This window comes from Triturus cristatus, chromosome 3_1 (assembly GCF_964204655.1).
Source record: "Triturus cristatus chromosome 3_1, aTriCri1.1, whole genome shotgun sequence".
Lineage (NCBI taxonomy): Eukaryota > Metazoa > Chordata > Amphibia > Caudata > Salamandridae > Triturus > Triturus cristatus.
In genome coordinates, this window is record NC_140583.1 from 1,002,758,372 (window position 1) to 1,002,778,412 (window position 20,041).

The window sequence follows — 20,041 nt, forward strand, 5'->3', positions numbered from 1 at the left end:
TTTTGACAACAAATATCTGTTGCTCCGTGTAGAACACATATGCACATGTCGTGGGCTTATATCCATAGGGACTTACTTAATACGCTGATCAAACCTGTAAGATTGTGTTATATCAACACATCTTTTCACCTGTCCTTCTCGAGACACGACTCCTATTCAAGAAGTTCGCAAAAGGATGTATGTCTCAGTCTTGGTACAATATCAGAGTGCCCCCTATGTGTAATACAGTTTGCTAAAACAGTTATTAATGCAATTTTAGGGTTCGCGTCTGAAACATCCTTGCAACAGGACGCGTTTAAAATATGCCTTGATTTAATTAGCTTTTGCTATGTGACTCCAAGTACTATACTATCCGGCATGCTCTGCGGTATACACGCAATCAGACGTTCATCACGTTTCAGTACCCTATCACGTGACGGTGGTGACGCTAGGACTCGTCCAGCGTCCTTCGTGATACACCGTTAGTCTTCAAAAGCAGCAGGCTTACTCGGTTCCGGTTACCGCTCGGTACAACCGGGAAGAAGGTCCGGGGTAACGACGGACAGGTAAGCCTGCCTCAAGTCATAGACCCCTTTTATCATTTTTTACATAGTTACCCGACCCGCGGAATCGTATATTCCGCTTAATTAATGGTATTGCTAGTCATCTGACCATTAGACTCAGCAGGCTGCGCATACACGCGGGTTGATACTGTTGCTCGCCCCTTTACACGCAGGACCCTGTGTCTTTTACCATTGGCTCTGACTTGGCATCTATATTTGAATTCTCTTCAATCTAACTATGAATTCCAATATCTGTGACTTAGCCTAATAGAAGTATATCTAATTGGGGGGCTGCGTAGATAACTATGCTTTTAGGAGTCAATCAATACACCTGGACCTGTTTTTATGGTCAAGCATGTTTGTGCTTGTGTGAATGAACAAACAATCCTCTGTTTTCTTCGGTATTAGTTTGTTCCTTCTTGTCTTTTAGAGCGTTGCCTCACGCCCTGAGTTGTAACCAGGAGTGTAGGACGCATCCCCAATTCTTTACGGGTAAGAAGGCAATCTAGTTTGCTCTTTGACAAATGTTTATTCACGACACATTTGTATAAAGTCATAGAATCCAGATGACATCAACCAACATATTTCATGTATTGTCTTTCCTATTATATTTATGTTTGTATCAACAGGTGATTAATTTACATTCCTACGGTGCCGCATATCTTCAGATAAGTAGGTACATGGGTAGGTTGTATTGTTCCCTTTTTTCAATTTGATTATCACATATTCACATATCGCAGTAGTGTTACTATATGGTCCTGACGAAAGCCACTGTCATTTGTTTAGACACAGGTTGGCTGAAACATGTAGACCTATGAGGACGTGTTCCTATATCATTTGCGGACACGGTTTCCTCCAAGATTCCTGCTTTTTTTAGTTTGATGCCATCGGATACTGAATAAAAATATTTTTCCAATGGTAATCAATTTTAAACCACTTTTTCTTGTTCACACACTGCATTTAGGTTCACTACACTTTTGGCAGTCTTTTTCACCTTGAGGTACTTATCCTCCCTGTTACATCATTCAAAACATCCTTGAGCTCCTCCTTTTTATAGTAATTGAAGGAGTTGTAGCTCTATAACTGCACCAGGTGCGGTTATGGGTGGTCCCTGATGATGAAGCATGCCACTTCGGTGGGTGATGGGACTGGGTCCCTTATAAAAGGACTCCTCTAGGTTTGAATGTGCTGGGTTGCTGTTTCTGTTTTCCTGTTAGACTGGCGTAGACCCGCGGACTCCATTTGTTGTTGAAATATTACACAAGACCACATTCATTTTTTTCAAGTAGGGGGAGGGTGATTTGCACTGAATAACAGGACGTTAAGTCGACACTTTGAACCTGGTTCCCCATTCCAAAGTCGGCATTTGACAGTAACACCAAAGCCTCTAAAGTATTCTTGTTTTATTTGGGTTACATTTAAGTGTCCTTTCTTATATTAACTTAATGCGCTAATTTATTTCCCTCGACTGTTTTTAGGTCTCGCCTGACCCAGCGCAATGCTTGTTTGAAATGTCTACGCTATTTCTATTGTTTTGTGCCATGCGTGGGGTACACAAGAATAGTGTAATTGGGTCAAAAAAAGGAAATCTGAGTGACTGGCGAGCATTGCAGCAGTATGATCTGATAAGCGCCCACCCATGCCTGACAGTTTGCCTACAATACATTACAATCCGGAGCTTTACTGTTATGGACTCAAATACCCAGAATGTACCAAGCATTCAACCCGTCATGAATGGGGAAGATTAAGTCTGAAAACAATATTACCATGTTCTTGTTGTGACCTTACATAACCTTGGTTGATCGGTTCTCCACATGCATCACAGTCCATACTGCAGATCACGCAGGAGGCTCCGAACCAATTAAATAATGAGTGCATCGAGGAGATCCTCACGTCTTTAAACAAAATGCTCTCCATGCAGTGACGTGCAGCCCTGCACAGAACAACACCCGAGGGTGTAAAACCAATATTAAGCGGTGGCTGAATCTAAAGCCGTCAGTTTGTTTCCAGACCATAAACATACCCAGTGCTTAATTTGAGCCGGAGCTTTCCGGTGCTCAGCACCGGCACCTAATCATCAGCACCGGAGCTTCTAGCACTGCTGGAGCAGAGTTTTCAGTTTGAAAATTCAGTGGCTTTTGAAGCTCTGGCATGTCTATTCGTTGTACTAATTTATTAATAATTAATAATTAATTATTTGTCTTGTGCAAGTGCGTTTATATTAATCAATCCGTTTGTCCTAACAAGAGAGAGTTACACGTGGGTGCGCATAAATGTGCTGTTTAAAAATAACGTGCGTGTTTTCATGTTTAAACGTTGCTATGTGCTGTTTATTTTTTAGCACAAAATGCTTTCCGAATTAATGCTTTTCTATGTTGCAAGTGCTAGATAGATGCATACACATAAGGGTATTAGTGGGGTTAACACTGTTTAATCACTATGCTGTGGTAACGTTGTTTTTGTTTCTTTTAATTAAGATGGTCTATTGAGGCCTATGATGGCCTAGAAAAGATGGCCGATTTGTAAGCCTGGCTGTGATTTATAATATGAAAACTGTGACGAGGGAGACCCCTGCTGGAAATGGTCCTGGAGCTAACTGACCATGGTCCTTGCTTGCTTGTTTGAAAACTTTCCATGAGGACAGCAGCAGTTTTGGGAGATCTCCAAGTGAAATGAAAATGTCCTTGGCAGCCTTGGGAAACAAAGGAGCCTTAGAGAAAAACTCTGAACTGTGGCTCGATTGCCGAGGAGAAGTAGAACTAATAAGATACATGTTTTATTTCTTGGTTCCTGTTCCGTAGTCTTTATTATGTGAACTTTTCCTGAGCGGAGATTTTCAAATGTAGCGATGTTACATCCTTTCCTTCTCGCTCTGCTCAGTAGGTCCGGCGGACATTACAGTTTTTTCTATGTTTCCAATGTATCTTTCCATTGTTTTAGAAACTATAAGAAATGTTAGCCTTGAGAGGGTCTTTGCCACTTGCCATTTTGCCTTTGCCGCGTACCGAATCTGCGTTGCTGAGGATTGATGCTGAAGGGACTTTGTCTTGAGAGACATTTACCGAGAGACTTGTCCTGACCCGTTCTGACATTTAGCTAGAATAGGTAACTATGAGAAAATGATTTACTCTGATTGATTTCCTTTGACTCATTTTAGATAAAGCAATATAATTTTAAACATGGTGTTGGATATTCTTTCTTGTCAATTATTGGGTTTACATTTTTGATTATTGCTGTATATGTTGTATAGATTATGTTTAAGGACAGTCACAAAAACCAGGTCTTATCGACCTCGATATAGATGCAGGGTGATTAGGAGTTTTTCTTTCCACAGGTTTATTGCTGGTAGAGTATTTGAGCGTATGTTAGTGTAGTGAAATGGGCCCTAGCGTATGATGTATGCATGTGCGTGTAACTGTGAGATTACTCTATCCGTGGTAGTGGGAATATTATACACACCCTGATCTCTATCAATTTCCTGGTAGCAGAATTTGATGGTTTTTGATGATTGTTTTGATCTGATAAGATTGCTTGTACATTAGTTTATTGATTATTGATTATTGGTTCATGTTGGTATATGTACTAATACTATATGTTGGAGTCGTAATGTTGAGTTATATGTAGTGCTTCTGGAACTTGGAAGCTGTAGCAGTTCCGTAGTAGGGCAGAGGGAAGTATATGCTGCTCTTGGGAAAGACCGAATTGTGAGGAATAACGTGTGACAATTGAAGTTGCGCGTCACATTGTCTGGGTTCGGAATCAGTGACATCGTCGTATTTTACTATTAGATATTTCTGGTATATAAGGAGTGTGTATGATAGTGAAGGTTATCTGTGAAACTCTGGTCTTAAGTCCCAGGGATCCGTAAGGATTTCCGTTAAAGCTTATCGCGGGAGGAGTAATAGGTATTCTCTGAGCTTGTTTGAAGAACTGGGCAAAGATAGCTTGCTTAGTTAATGTATGTTATAATTCTGTAGTGGAGCAGATTGTCTGTTCTCGGGAAGCAGGATTCTGTGTGTATGTACTATATTTCCTTGTATGAATGTGCGTGAATGTTTGTACATTTAGTTGATTGTAAGACTCTTTGGACAAGTCCTAGAGGAAACAGTTAATGAATGTATGTTAGTAGGGCAGAGTAGAGGAAGTGCTACTGTGTCAATGAAAGGTCTCTTATGAAATAGACTCTTTTTTACTATTCTGTGGTTAGCGAAGCAGACAATGGAGATGTTTTTTATGTTGTAACTAATAGATTTTGTAGAAATTTTGACACGAAGTCTACTGAAAGATTTTGTAAAGGAGGGGTAGACGAGTGACAGAAGACAGGAGACAAGCGACTGCAGCGACTGTTGACGTCAGAAAGACCGCGCTCTGATTGGATGGTAGATCAGAATAGTGCTCGCGCTAGGATTGGTGCGTTAGTGTGAGCCGCGCAAGGATTGGAAGGGCTATTTAGTGACGTAGACGTTCCAGGATTGGTGCGTTAGTGTGAGTCGCGCTGCAATTGGTTGAAAATTCGTATTGTATATTTATAATACGGAAAGAGTAGAGAGTTTTGGTAAACGCTAAAATGTATTACCAAGAAGAGAAAAAGAAGAAAACATTTTTTGGTAAAATTAAAAAGTGGTTTAGCAAGGATAAAGATGTTAAAACAAGAGAGGGTGAGTTGTTACCTCCACCGAAAACACCTGCATCCTTCATGGCTGCAAGACATGCGTTTCATACCTGTATATGGTTGGAGAATTGGGTTAGGTATACTAAAGAAGATGGTGTTCTAGCATTTCCGGAACATGGTTCATTTAATCTGGCCGTGTTGAGAAATTTACGGGAAAAGATGCTATGTCTAGACCCGAAACCGAGACCTACACAGTTCGAGGCTTTAGTGGAATGGGAAGAGGAAGTACATGAGAGAGAAAAACAGAGATCTGGAGGGTACTATAGGTACATGTTTGGGAGGAGACATGATCGTGAGACTCATCATGATCGAATGAAAAGGTGGCGAGATGTTAGTATGTCAGAGGGATTATATCCGATGAGAACAGTTGAAGGAGGAGCAGAAAGGGTTCCTGAGTCAGAAATGAGAAAATATGGAGTTAATGAGTATGAGGATGAGGTCTTGAATGACATGATTTACAAGAGACCACCTCCATATAGACCAGAACCGGATAAAAGTACACCAGTTGTTTCTCCGATAAGAGATACAGTGTGTGTTAGTGAGACGGAAAATGAGACACCTGAGGTAAGAAGTGATCATTACCTTGATGAGAATGCCAGACAATTAGCCAGAACTACAACAGAGTTGACAGAGAAGATTAGGGAGTTAACGAAGAATCTAGAAGCTGTTACGGTGCCTGTAACAATAGGTCCGGTTATGCCTGTGTTTGACAAACAGAGGACAGGTGAGAATGGACTGGTGATTCCATATGTTGGGAATAATCTGACAAATTCAGTTGGTCCTTCAGGAGATTCAGGCAAAAGAGCAGAAAGAAGTGACCTGAGACAATCAAGACATGACACATGTAGTGAAATATTGGATGCTAGTGAAGCTAGTTGTTCAGGGATGCCAATTTTAGAACCGCAAAAGAGAGTGGTTCCAGTGAGAAAAACTGCTGAAATAACAGTGGAAGATTTGAATGATTGGATGAAGGTTCTACAGAAAAAGGATAAAGATTCACAAGTAATTGATGTAGCTAGGTTACGTGTAGAACTAGAAGAGCTTGTTACAGGAACAGTTCCAACAGAAATTTTGAAGAGTCATCATGATGGTGAACTAATGTTTATGTGCAAGAATATCACCTGGAGAGCAAGAAATACACATGACAGGCTAAGAGCAATAGCGAATGAGCAGGGAGTTGACATTGATAAAGTGAAAGCTTTACAAAGAACTTACAGGATGGATTTTACAGAGAAGGATATTGAGAATTTGAATGCTACTGGTAGAACAGGACAGATTAAGGAAATGGTAGCATTATTGCGAAGATGGGGTGATGTAGAAAAGTGGAAGGATAGGTGGTACAAGAAAAGAGATGAGGCTGAAGATAGAACAACTTATTCAGCATTTCCAGTGAGAGAAAAGGAGAAACCAGTGGATAATTATCCTATGAGAGAAATACCTGGAGGAGGATATGTACATGTTCCATGGACCAGACAGGATATTTTATCATTCACGAATGATTTCCCTCGATTGAGAGAAAAGCCCGTCGAGTGGTATAGGCAGGTAGATAGGTTTGTGAAATTGTCAAAAGTGCTGTGGGTTGACCTGAATAGTCTGTTTGATATAATTGTTCCAGCAGACTTGTGGACTGAGTGTAAAATAGTTGTGAGTTGGCCTACTGAGGAATATCCAAGAGACCCAAGAACAGGGGCACCAGATCCAGAGGTAATGAGAAAGTATGATCAGGTAATGGTATACCTGAAGAGTAAAGTACCTGCAAAAGAGACAGACTGGGTAAAGATAGATCGAACACAACAGGAGGCGAAAGAATCAGTTCATGCTTTCTACGAAAGGTTGATACTGGCATTTAAACAATTCAGTGGAGATGAACACCTGGGTGACAAAGATTTGAGTCATTTTGTATACAGATTTGTATATGGCCTTAGACCTGAAATTGGTGAGAGAATTCGTGAGCACACAGTGGATTGGCAGAGTAAGAAAGTAGATGAAATCCTGAGGCATGCAAAATACTTTAGTGATGAAATTGAAGCAAAACAAAGAAAGCTGAAAGAGAAAGCAATGTGGGCACAAGTGAAAGTTGCGGAAAGACAGGAAGCACAGTTAGTGGAACAAGCGAATAATCCAGGAAATAATGCAGGGAATAGACCTAGATATGCAGGGAAAGGAAAAGGAAGTCTTGAGGAAGCGAAGAAAAAGTTTCCTTGTCACAACTGTGGCCAATTGGGGCATTGGAGATCGGAGTGTCCTAATCCACCATTAGTGAGTAATGAGAATAAATCCTTAAATCAACAGGTACAGAACGAAGGAAATAATCAACAGCAGCAACAACAGAAAGTTGTGAGACAGCAGAGTCAAGAGCCAAAACCGCCCTTGCCGCAGAATAGAGGGTTACAAAAGTATAATCAGGATTCAGGATTCTACAATGATGAGCAGGTAAACATACCAAGACGTTCTAACAAGGTACAACAGTACTTGTTAAAGAGTGAAGGGAGTGAGTCTGAGGGTGATTATTGACGGTGCCGAGGAGAGGAAGAAGAGTGCATACTTGGTGCAACTCTAGAAATAGACCAGGCAGGACCATTTGTGGATGGGAAAATAAATGAGGAGAGTGTTACTTTTTTGGTAGACACAGGTGCGACAAGATCAACTGTCAGGTCAACAGATGTTAGAAATCTTCCTCTCTCGGATGAAGCAATCCAAGTAGTTGGTGTAGCCAATACGCAAATCAGAACACGTCTTACTGAACCTGTAAGAGTACAGATAGGGAAATTTTCAGACATGCACAGATTCATTGTCTGTGACACGAGTCCAGTGAACCTGTTGGGTAGGGACTTGTTGTGCAAGATGAACTGCACAATTTTTTGTACACCGGATGGAATAGCCTTTGAGACACCAGATGAAGATGTTTTGTACCGAGAGAATAGAGAAAGTGAGTTAATTGGTGCATTTGCTGTGTTTAATCCGGAGGATTTGCCTCGAGAGATGAGAGACACAGTGAAAAGGACAGTTTGGGATTTTACTGGAGAGGATGTGGGATTGATGAATAATGTAGATCCAGTGAAAATTGCAGTAAAAGAGGGAATCACATATCCTAACATTCCTCAATACAAAATGACACCAGAAATAATTGAAGGGATAACTCCTATAATTGAGAAAATGATTCAGCAAGGAGTCCTGAGAGAACTACTGAGTAGTCCGTGTAATTCACCGATAATGGGACTAAAAAAGCCCAATGGGAAATTTAGGATCGTACAGGATTTGAGAAAAGTTAATCAAATTGTGGTGGCATGTTGTCCTATTGTGCCAAATCCATCAGTAATTCTGTATCAAATTCCACATGATGCTGAGTGGTATACAGTGATTGATTTGTGTCATGCGTTCTTTTCAATTCCATTGCATCATGATAGCCAGCCGATTTTTGCATTTAGGTTTGGCCAGCGTATCTTAGCATGGTGTCGTATCCCACAGGGGTATACGGAGAGTCCTTCGATATTCAACCAGTTATTGAAGAAATCGTTGGAAAGTTTGATCATGCCCGAGAGTTCAGTGCTAGTGCAGTATATTGATGACCTACTGGTGGCATCAAAGACACGTGAAGCTTGTGAAGTAGATACCATAGCTTTACTGAATCATCTGGCAGATGGAGGGTTAAAGGTATCTCCAGCCAAATTGCAATTTTGCAAGAAAAAGGTGCATTATCTTGGACACAATATTGAAAAGGGTCTGAGAAAAGTGACTGATGACAGGATCAGAATAATCAGAGAAATGAAAGCTCCAAAAACCCAGAGAGAAGTGAGAATGTTCCTGGGTATGGTGGGTTATTGTCGTCAGTGGATAATTAATTTTTCGCTGATAGCAAAGCCACTGATTAAACTGACAAAAAGTGAGATGACAGATCCATTGGATCTAGATGCAGAACAAATGGCAGCATTTGAAGAGCTCAAGAGTAAAATGTGTGAGGCTCCAGCGTTGGGTATGCCTTACTATGAAAAGGAATTTGAGCTGTACTGCAGTGAAAGAAATGGATGTGCACTTTCAGTGTTAATTCAGAAGCATGGATTACTGAGAAGGCCTATTGCGTACTTCTCATCGACACTTGACCCTGTAGCTGTGGGTTTACCAGGTTGTCTGAAATCTGTGGCAGCAACATGCAGAAGCCTGGAACAGAGTGAGGGAATCATAATGGGATATCCTGTAAGGGTATTCGTACCTCACAATGTGGCAATTCTATTGACAAGAATCAGAACTCAGTACATGTCACATAGTCGGTTGACTAAATATGAAAAAGTGATTCTGGGAGCATCAAATGTGACTCTCGAGAGATGTGTAAATGTGAATCCAGCGACACTTTTGCCAGATATTGAAAATGTGGGTGTGAAGATGGAAGATGATCATGATTGTTTGGATGTGCTTGAGTACTGTACAAAACCGAGACCAGACATAAGGGATCTACCCTTGAATGAGAGTGATCATGTGTTGTTTGTGGATGGATCATGCCTTAGAAATGATGATGGTGTGCTATGTGCAGCATATGCGGTATGCAAAGTTTCAGAGGTCATGGAAGCATCACCATTGAAAGGAGTGAAATCTGCGCAAGTTGCTGAATTGGTGGCATTGACAAAAGCTTGCGAAATTGGGAAAGATTTGAGGACAACTGTAATGACTGATAGTCAGTATGGATTTGGAGTGGTGCATGATTTTGGCCAGCTTTGGCTACAAAGAGGTTTCTTGACATCGAGTGGAACTCCGATAAAGAATGCTGAAATGATTGGTAAATTTCTTGAGGCGATACAGCTGCCTAAGGAGTTAGCAGTTGTAAAATGTACTGCCCATGGACAAGGGGAGGATTTTATAACGGTCGGAAACCGTTATGCCAACGATGTTGCGCAGTACTGTGCCAAAACAAATCAGTCCATCAATAGGGACAGAGAGGGGGAAATGTCTTTACTCTCTGTGATGTTTACTAATGTCTTAGAAACCTGGGATGAAGTGAAACAGTTGCAAGATGAGGCAGGAGAGGAAGAGAAAAAAGATTGGATTAAGGCAGGATGTGCTCCAAGAGAAACAGACCATGTTTGGGTCTACAGAGATGGCAGACCAGTAATGCCCAACTCCATCTTGTCGTCAATGGCAAGGATGTATCATGGCCAGGGACATTTGGGGAGGGACGCGATGGTTAGGTCGTTCAAGCAGACCTGGTACAATGCAAAGTTCAGGACAATTGCAGAAAGCATCTGTCAGAGGTATTTAGTTTGTCAGCAATTTAACACTGGGAAAAAGACAGTGGTGAGTCTGGGAACAATAGGCAGAGAAGGAGGTCCATTTACAAGAATGCAGATTGATTTCATTGAAATGCCCCAAGTAAACAGACTGAGGTATGTTTTAGTGGTAGTCTGTTTGTTTTCAAGGTGGGTGGAAGCTTACCCGACTAGAAGAAATGATGGATTAACAGTGGCAAAGTTACTGTTAAGGGAGTTGATTCCTAGGTACGGGTTTCCAGTAACAGTTGAGTCTGATAGAGGTGGACACTTTCAAAATGAGCTTATGGGTTTGATTTGTGAAGCATTGAAAATACAGCAGAAGCTACATTGTGCATACCGACCAGAGGCTTCTGGTGTGGTTGAGCAGATTAATGGCACAATCAAGAATAGGATTGGAAAAATGTGCTTAGCCACTGGCATGAAATGGCCAGATGTTTTACCTCTAGTTCTGATGACTATGAGATCTACTCCAGATAGAACTACTGGTTTGAGTCCGCACTAAATAATCATGGGACGTGCAATGCGCCATGCATTCGTGCCTGTCAATAAGTTAGTGACAATAACTGATGACATGATTTTGGATTACTGTAAAGGCCTGGCTGACGCAGTTCATTCTGTGTTTCACCAGGTTGGAGAAGAAGCTACCACACTTGAGAAGAAGCAAGCCCATGATCTGAGTCCAGGAGACTGGGTGAGGATAAAAGTTCACAGAAGAAGAAATTGCTTGATTCCAAGGTGGGGAAGGCCGAGACAAGTTATTCTGACTACGACGACTGCAGTAAAGTGTGCTGGACTGAAGCACTGGGTACATGCAAGTCATACTCTGAGAGTTCCAAACCCAAAAGAAGGGACTGGTAAAGAGTATTTTGAAGAGTCAGATTCTAGTGATGATGAAGATACAGAATCAGTGGGGAAAGAAGTAGGAAAAGCTTCGAATGAACCACTGCGAGTATCAGAGAAGAGATCAGATTCTGTAAGAGAGCCTGAAGTTTCAAACAGCAGTGAAGGAAAAAGAAAAGAAAAGAGAAATCACACAGAGACTACTCCTGAATCAGAAGAGGAGGAGATTGAAGAACCACTTGAGATTATACTTGAAGAAGTAGGGTCAGAAGAAGATAGAGAGGGACAGATTGCGGAAGACCCCCGAGGAGGTGTAGGAAACATTCTTGATGAGCTAGGTGAAGGGACAAGTAGACAGCAAGAAGATTGCGTGTCGGAGACCCGAGGAGGGACAGAAGTAGGGAAGTCTCAAACAGTGGTGAAAAAATCTGTGGAAAAGAAGAAAGCTGCTGGAAAACGGAAACAAGAGGCACTTGAAACAGATGATGAGAATGAACAAACAGAGGGTCGAGTTCTGAGAAAGAGAACTTGTATTGGAGAAAGAAGTAATAAAGAAATAAAGCCGAAAAAGGTGTTAAGAGGAGATCGTTGGCCTAACAACAGAGTTAAGAGGCTGAGATACAAAATAATAAGAGCAAGTACATCGAAAGCTGAACAAGTGAATGAAGTTTCGAGTCAAAGTTCAAAAGCTGAAGGAGAAGAATCAAAGGAGTCAAACGAACCAGTAGAAATAAAAAGAGTAAGAAGACCCAACCAAAAGTACAGATCACCGGAATGGTCTTATGTGGCACTGTCTGAAGGAGGAAAAGAAGAAACAGTGACTCGAGATAATCCGGAAGAGATCTTGAGAGAAGTGGTTGAGGAAGATACTGGTGAAATTCTGAAAGTACTCTTGACTGACATTGGAGAAGAGTCGAGTACTGAGGATTTTGATGTTGGAGATCTAATACAATTTGATGTTGAAGAAATTGAAGTGAAGAATGACAAGTATCCAAACTGAATAAAGGAAGGATTCACTTGGATTAAGTGAACGAAAAAATCATTTGGAAAACTGAAAGCTGGAGAATTGCTGAAGAATTGAAGAAGTTCCAACAGTAGTGGAGTAGTAGAGGCTAAACTAAAGTAGTAAAATGGCTAACATAGAGGATAATAGAAATAGATGTGCCTTTTTTAAGAGGTGGTGTAGAATGTGCTGCTGCTGTACTGGATTATTAATGCTTCTATGGGGTGTTTTAGTTTTATTAGTTACTTTTAAAGTAGAGTTTGAGATGCATACAGAGAATGTGACAAATGTAGAGAAGAATTCGCAAAAAGTAGTTCCAATTAGAATTAGTAATACTTACATACACAAAGATAGGTCGATTAATAACTTTTCTAGTAATGTTTTTTCAAAACTGTTATATGAATATGTGAAAACAATGGAAGTAAGGGATTGCTACGTCTGTATGCAATTACCTGCATCCGTTTCAGAGGGTGTTACTTATCACCATTTACCAGCTACATATGGTATTTCCTGTAGTATTTTAAGTAGGGTTTTTTATTTGTTAGGGAAAGTAGATTATAAGATGTCTAACAGAGATAGTATTTTTGGGCACTTGCCAATGAACAAAGAGCTGAATCCAGCTAAAGAAGCTAACACTTTTGGTGAGATTTTTATTGAAGAAAAAGGATTAACATTAGATTACATTTTTAAGAATAATTTAACTTGCAGTTTGAAAGGAGAGGAGAAAGCTTTCCTGGATATGGTAGAAGAAAGGAGATTGAACATGCAGGAAAAAGCAGGAAAATATAAAGTGAGTGAGACAATTTGGGACATTGAGATGGGAAAAGAGTTGAAGAATGGGGCTAGTCCAACTTTAGCTTTAGATGCACCACAGAAGGGTAAACTTTGTATTACAAGAAGGAAATCCCAATATGATACGTATTTTGTTGGGACTAGTGAGTGCCATGATACATACTTCATTGCAACAGGTTGGGGTTTCAGAGGTGGAGAAGATACAATTTTTCCAGGAGTATATTATGTTTGTGGGAATAAGGCTTATTACAAGTTGCCTGACCATTGGTATGGCACGTGTTATGTGGGCCTGGTTTTTCCAAAGATTTTTCATATAGATAAAATAACAGATGTAGAACATATTAATTTACTAATGCGTTTTAAAAGAGAAACTTGGTCTGAAATAGTGGGTGACATTTTTGGGGTTTTGATTCCAGCAGTGGGAATTTCTTTGAATGCTTATGGAATTCGGAAACTGTCCACAGTGGTTGATCGCTTATCGACAAATACCGCTGGAGGGTTTCTTTTGGTGAATACGGAATTAAGTGCCGTACGTGCCATGTCTATGCAAAATCGACTTGCCCTTGATATTCTATTGGCCAAGGAGGGTGGAGTCTGTGGAATGCTGAAAGTTCCACATTGTTGCACTTACATTCCAGACGAAAGCAAAGACCTGGTCTATATCAAAAATATTACTGATTTGCATGAAGAATTAGTACCACTTGAAGCTGAGAATTTATGGACTAAAATAGCTAATAAAATGATAGCTGTTAAGGATTTTATTGCAAAAATAGGTAGTACTATTATAGGTAGAATATTGTTTCCCTTAACTTGTATAATTGTTGCTTTATTGATAATAAGATTGGTGTGTGTGTGTTGTAAAAACAGGGGAGGGAGGAAGAAATTGAATAAAGAAAAGAAAAACAAGAGGTTGAAAAGAGAACCGCAAGAAATTGAATTAGAAGAATTGAGGGAGAGTGTTTACTTAGAGACAAAAAGGGATGATGAAAGAGTGACTGGTGTGTAATGTTGTGTAAGGGGGAAAAGACATTTCCGATTTCTCCTAAAATGGGACTAAATTTTCACTAATTTTTTTTTTTTTTTGGGGTTTATTTGGTGATAAAATCACCAAAGGGGGATTGCTGGAGCAGAGTTTTCAGTTTGAAAATTCAGTGGCTTTTGAAGCTCTGGCATGTCTATTCGTTGTACTAATTTATTAATAATTAATAATTAATTATTTGTCTTGTGCAAGTGCGTTTATATTAATCAATCCGTTTGTCCTAACAAGAGAGAGTGGGTGTGCATAAATGTGCTGTTTAAAAATAACGTGCGTGTTTTCATGTTTAAACGTTGCTATGTGCTGTTTATTTTTGAGCACAAAATGCTTTCCGAATTAATGCTTTTCTATGTTGCAAGTGCTAGATAGATGCATACACATAAGGGTATTAGTGGGGTTAACACTGTTTAATCACTATGCTGTGGTAACGTTGTTTTTGTTTCTTTTAATTAAGATGGTCTATTGAGGCCTATGATGGCCTAGAAAAGATGGCCGATTTGTAAGCCTGGCTGTGATTTATAATATGAAAACTGTGACGAGGGAGACCCCTGCTGGAAATGGTCCTGGAGCTAACTGACCATGGTCCTTGCTTGCTTGTTTGAAAACTTTCCATGAGGACAGCAGCAGTTTTGGGAGATCTCCAAGTGAAATGAAAATGTCCTTGGCAGCCTTGGGAAACAAAGGAGCCTTAGAGAAAAACTCTGAACTGTGGCTCGATTGCCGAGGAGAAGTAGAACTAATAAGATACATGTTTTATTTCTTGGTTCCTGTTCCGTAGTCTTTATTATGTGAACTTTTCCTGAGCGGAGATTTTCAAATGTAGCGATGTTACATCCTTTCCTTCTCGCTCTGCTCAGTAGGTCCGGCGGACATTACAGTTTTTTCTATGTTTCCAATGTATCTTTCCATTGTTTTAGAAACTATAAGAAATGTTAGCCTAGAGAGGGTCTTTGCCACTTGCCATTTTGCCTTTGCCGCGTACCGAATCTGCGTTGCTGAGGATTGATGCTGAAGGGACTTTGTCTTGAGAGACATTTACCGAGAGACTTGTCCTGACCCATTCTGACATTTAGCTAGAATAGGTAACTATGAGAAAATGATTTACTCTGATTGATTTCCTTTGACTAATTTTAGATAAAGCAATATAATTTTAAACATGGTGTTGGATATTCTTTCTTGTCAATTATTGGGTTTACATTTTTGATTATTGCTGTATATGTTGTATAGATTATGTTTAAGGACAGTCACAAAAACCAGGTCTTATCGACCTTGATATAGATGCAGGGTGATTAGGAGTTTTTCTTTCCACAGGTTTATTGCTGGTAGAGTATTTGAGCGTATGTTAGTGTAGTGAAATGGGCCCTAGCGTATGATGTATGCATGTGCGTGTAACTGTGAGATTACTCTATCCGTGGTAGTGGGAATATTATACACACCCTGATCTCTATCAGCACCACTTAAGGGCACACACATTTGGAAGTAAAACGATTTCCCCATGATCACAGAATGTTGAGGCACGCCGAGACTCGAACCCGGTCCCCCAGCTCCGAAACCTGCAGCTCTAGCCATTAGGCCAAGTCCTCTCCAGTATAATAAGTGCCGGGGTTCTAGTCAGGAGGCATTTTGCACCAGCACATTTCTCCTGTTGGCGCTGCCTCCTGATATTACAAATTAACCACTGAACATACCTGTCAACTTTAGCTTCTCTGGAGGCCAGACAAAGCCCCCTACTCACAGCCGTCGCTTCGGAGTTACTTCATAGCGATGCAAAGCAATGCAGAAATGAATCACGTTTTAACACAGGAGCATTTGTGCCCGATATATGCTCCGAGTTGCAAGAATGTGTCAGGGACCATGAAACCCCCAACCCCCGAGTCCCCACCCCACGCAATGCAACAAGCATTTGAGGAAACAATTAAATTGTGCTTGAAACCAGACATCTTTACACACAAGAGCATAACCTAGCTTTTTTCAAACACTGTATGTTTCCTTACTTAAGTAACATGTTTCTTTACTTAAGGAGGCATTCAGTTCACTTAGTTATCTTAGAGGGAGAGAGTGTGGCTTAACGGCTAGGGAAGCTGACCTTGAAAACTTGGAAGGTGCAAGTCTCGACAGGGACGCTCAAACATCCCATGACTCTGGCTGCGCCAATCATTTAATCTCCCCATGCTTTAAATGAATGTGTACGCCTGTAACGCAGCTGGTGCTCAAGCGCTCTGATACCTTCGAGTCGAGTTCGCGCTATATAAAAAAAAACCAAAAAAAAACGTGCCAACACCATGGAAATATTCGAATGCCGGTCAGGTGCTCAGTACAGCCTGTTATTTTCCTTTGAATACTATAACGCTGTCTTCTAGAAAGCACAGGCTAATTTTAAGTGCTGCTATGAGTTTCAAATCAGGTGCAAACTATGAGCGTCCCAAATCTAAAAACTGTGGTTTTTGTGAAAATCGTGATGCACTCTGTTTATGAGGCCCAATTTCCTTCAGGCGTGTGGAGTATTGTGCGTAGGGGATGAGTGCGTTCTAGGATCTGCTGAGGTGTGTGTTAGACTTGCACAGTTTAAGGGGGTTATTTTATGTTTTGAAACCACTTTGTCATTATGGTTCTCATTATGAATGCCTGGTATAGGGAGGGTTAATTCTGCACTGCCAGGGTTAATGATACCTCAGGCTTCCTTAATCTTCAGGAGTGCAGAATTAACAGGGATTCGGCTTCCAACCTGGGTCCTCTATCTAGTCGTACAGATATGCACATAATGTACTTCAGCAGGTACTTGGTTGCCTATGTAATGTATAATTAATCCGATATCTAAATAGAGTTGGATGTGCAGTAATTGATACACAATTCTGAAATAATTTGAATGGTTGAACATTTTTAATAAAACAAAAGAAAACATTACAATCATAAAATAAACAGCGCATCGTGTGTAAATCAGGAACGCATTTTCTTTCTCAGTGCTTGAAAAGTAATCTGAGACTCATTTTCAAATACACTTCAAATCCTCAGAAATGAACTAGTCAAGTGAAGTCATTAAATACTCATTTCAAAGCCATCCCAAAATCATCAGGAAGATCGCAGCTTCTGAAGTAATCAGATGGTCATTTTCAAGTCCTCGTCAAATCATCAGGTAAACTTGCTGATGACTTCAAGAGCTTGATGATGTCTGAGGATGACAAAATGACTTCTAAAGTAGTTGGCTTATTATTCAACGACTCTGGGATGGCTTCTAAAGTAATCCTGTTTGACCTGGGTTGTCAACCACACAGAACACAAATTTTGTCTAGCTCAGGGGTCCAACTTTTTCTGTAATTAAGTTCAATAAAAGTCAACCTGTACCACTAACAAATGTTGCAGTTGTTCTAAAAGTGACCAAATCAGACAAGATAACATTACTGGCCACATTGTACAACATTACCAGTACCAAGGACGTCAGTGCATCAGTAGTATTTCAAAACAATGCCTCATCATAGGTAACACATAACAATCATAGCTTCAATGCACGAATCGCCAATTTAATAATGTCAACAATGTCTTCCTAATATAGTATCATTTATCATTAAAATATCAATTTGAATATTTTTCAGAACGACGCTGGACATCCTGTGATTTTGGGCAAACCACTTAATCTCCCCGTGCCTAACAAAAAAAAATGAACGTGTCCTTCTGTAACGAAACTGGTGCTATGTAAAGCGCTTTGATACCCAATGTCTCGGGTCTAGTTCGCGCTATATAAAACCCTAAAATAAAATAAAAAAGCTTTTGAAAATACACACATTTTCAAATTGTGTATACATATCTTAGTTAAACCAAGCAAGTAACAATAATTAATAGGCTGGGCTGCACACGAGCAAAGCTACTTACTGGTAGCTGGAGAGCTTCTAGTTGGAGACGCCTGGTCTAACTGCTCATGGTGGAGAGAGCTTTGATGACACCTTGAGGCACCACGTCGATGTCATACGTATGTTGTGTAAATTCATATCAATACATTTGAACGGTGCTCGTCACCATTGTTACGAATTCGTGGCACACTCACAGTCTGGATCGTACTGACCTAGGAGCGCCATCAAACAAACGTGGTGTTAAGTTGCATGAGGTTAGTAGAAAGTTAGTTCAAGGCGGAGTTAAAAAGTGGTTGGCCAACAACAACTTTAACTTGCATTGTTCATTTAAGTCAAGTCTTGTGTTATATTGTGTATGTATTTACCAGAAGGTGAAAAGCCTACAAATCACTTGCGGAATAATGTATATTTTTAGCCTCTTCTCTGGCCTGCCCTCAAACTACAATGCCCACATCACATTTAAAATCGCAGCACCCACACATTTTATATACACTTGAACCTTTGGATGAATTGCGAAATACTTTGTACGAGACGGTCCCTGAAGCCACAATCCCTGCACAGCTCAGCATACACCCGCTAAAGAACTGCGCGTGTCCAGGAAGCTTGCAGCATCCATGGCTGGAGGGGTTCGCATTTTTACCCATAATGGGCATGCACGCCTGCCGATGATGTCCTGACTCGTGACGACATAAAGCCACCTGGAGGTACCAAAAACAAATGCGATATGACTCGTGCTACGCCTGTTGTTTGATTCATGAACCAACCCCCCTTTTCTGCCCTTTACTTTTGTCAAGCGTTTGAAGAGGGTACATTTGAAGCGGAATGCACACTGTCTAAATAAGAAACAAACAAAACGTACGATTGCTGAAAAAGACAACGGGCGGAACCTCTGCTTTGGCGCACCTCGTCCACAGATTCTGAAGTGGCTTAAAACACCTTGTAGACCTCTTCGGAGCGCTCTTCCTCCCTCTCGTTGGCACCCTGTGGTTCTTCGTTGTCGAATGGCGCCCAGGAATTTTCCACAAAGGAGCCGACTTCCGAGGTAGGGCGGAGGAGGGAGTGACCAGGGAGGATCCCTGTAAACTCGCCCCATTGACCCTTGGCTACAGGTGTGGTTTGTTTCTTACACGCACCTTCCTGATTTCCTGCAAGGCTTAGCTCCATTAGCGTCATCGAGGCGCTGCACAGATTGTTTATGTTACTTCAGTGCTGAAATTGAAAACAATTTATTCTGGGCGCCTATACATTGGGTGGGGGTGGTCAAAGAGAGGCAGAAGAAAGAAAGTGGAGTCACGAGGGGAGGAATCATAAAAAACAGCCCTACAGTCAACTTATACAAATATTTTTTTTTTTAAATGCCGTGAATAGATTGGCAGCAAGGAGAAATGTGAAGCTGTTCAGCCTAAATAATTTGTCACAAAGAAGATGCATCTTAAAATATCTGCAAAGATTTTTGTGTGCCTAGCAAATTGCAGGGGATAATAATAATGGTGAGATAACTCTGGTGGTTGATGCGCCTGCTGGAGAGATCTGTGTTTTGTCTAGTCACAATTTTGACTTACAGTGGAAGTAACTAACAAATTTAAGTTGGGTGGAAGTAACTAACAAATTTAAGTTAATCTGCCTAGAAGAAACTTGGGCAATTGACCCTATTCATATTCAGGGTTTTAAAACATTTCACCTTCCTTCCTTACCGTCCACTCATGGTAGACCTAAGGGCGGCTTAGCCATCTATGTTTCCAATTTAATTCCCTTTACGATCACGGAAGTTCCGTTAGTCTCGTCAATTTTTCAAATCCTTAAAATAGTTCCAGACAATAACTCCTGTTATTATCTCATCAATATGTATAATAACTCTTCACCCAGCGACTGTGTAAAATCTCTGTCGGAAATTACTTTGTATTTACAAGACCAAAAAGCTACGAGTCAAGAGTTAAATTGTCATATTGTGTGGGGTGGGGATTTCAATGTGTATTTGTGTAACAATCATGGCAAAGGTATTTGTGGGCTTTTAGACGAGCATGATGTCCCCCTAGCCCACTTCACCCAC

At 40.6% G+C, this 20,041-nt stretch overlaps 1 long non-coding RNA gene across 1 annotated transcript in view; it reads right to left on the reverse strand.

Moving 5' to 3' along the window:
• The window catches only part of LOC146861400 (uncharacterized), an 89,297-nt gene extending 70,296 nt beyond the window's left edge, over positions 1-19,001 (reverse strand). Inside the window, exon 1 of the long non-coding RNA XR_014979256.1 lies at positions 18,851-19,001. This is a non-coding gene — a long non-coding RNA (uncharacterized LOC146861400). The remainder of the gene's footprint in view (positions 1-18,850) is intronic.
• Between the last annotated feature and the right edge of the window lie 1,040 nt (positions 19,002-20,041).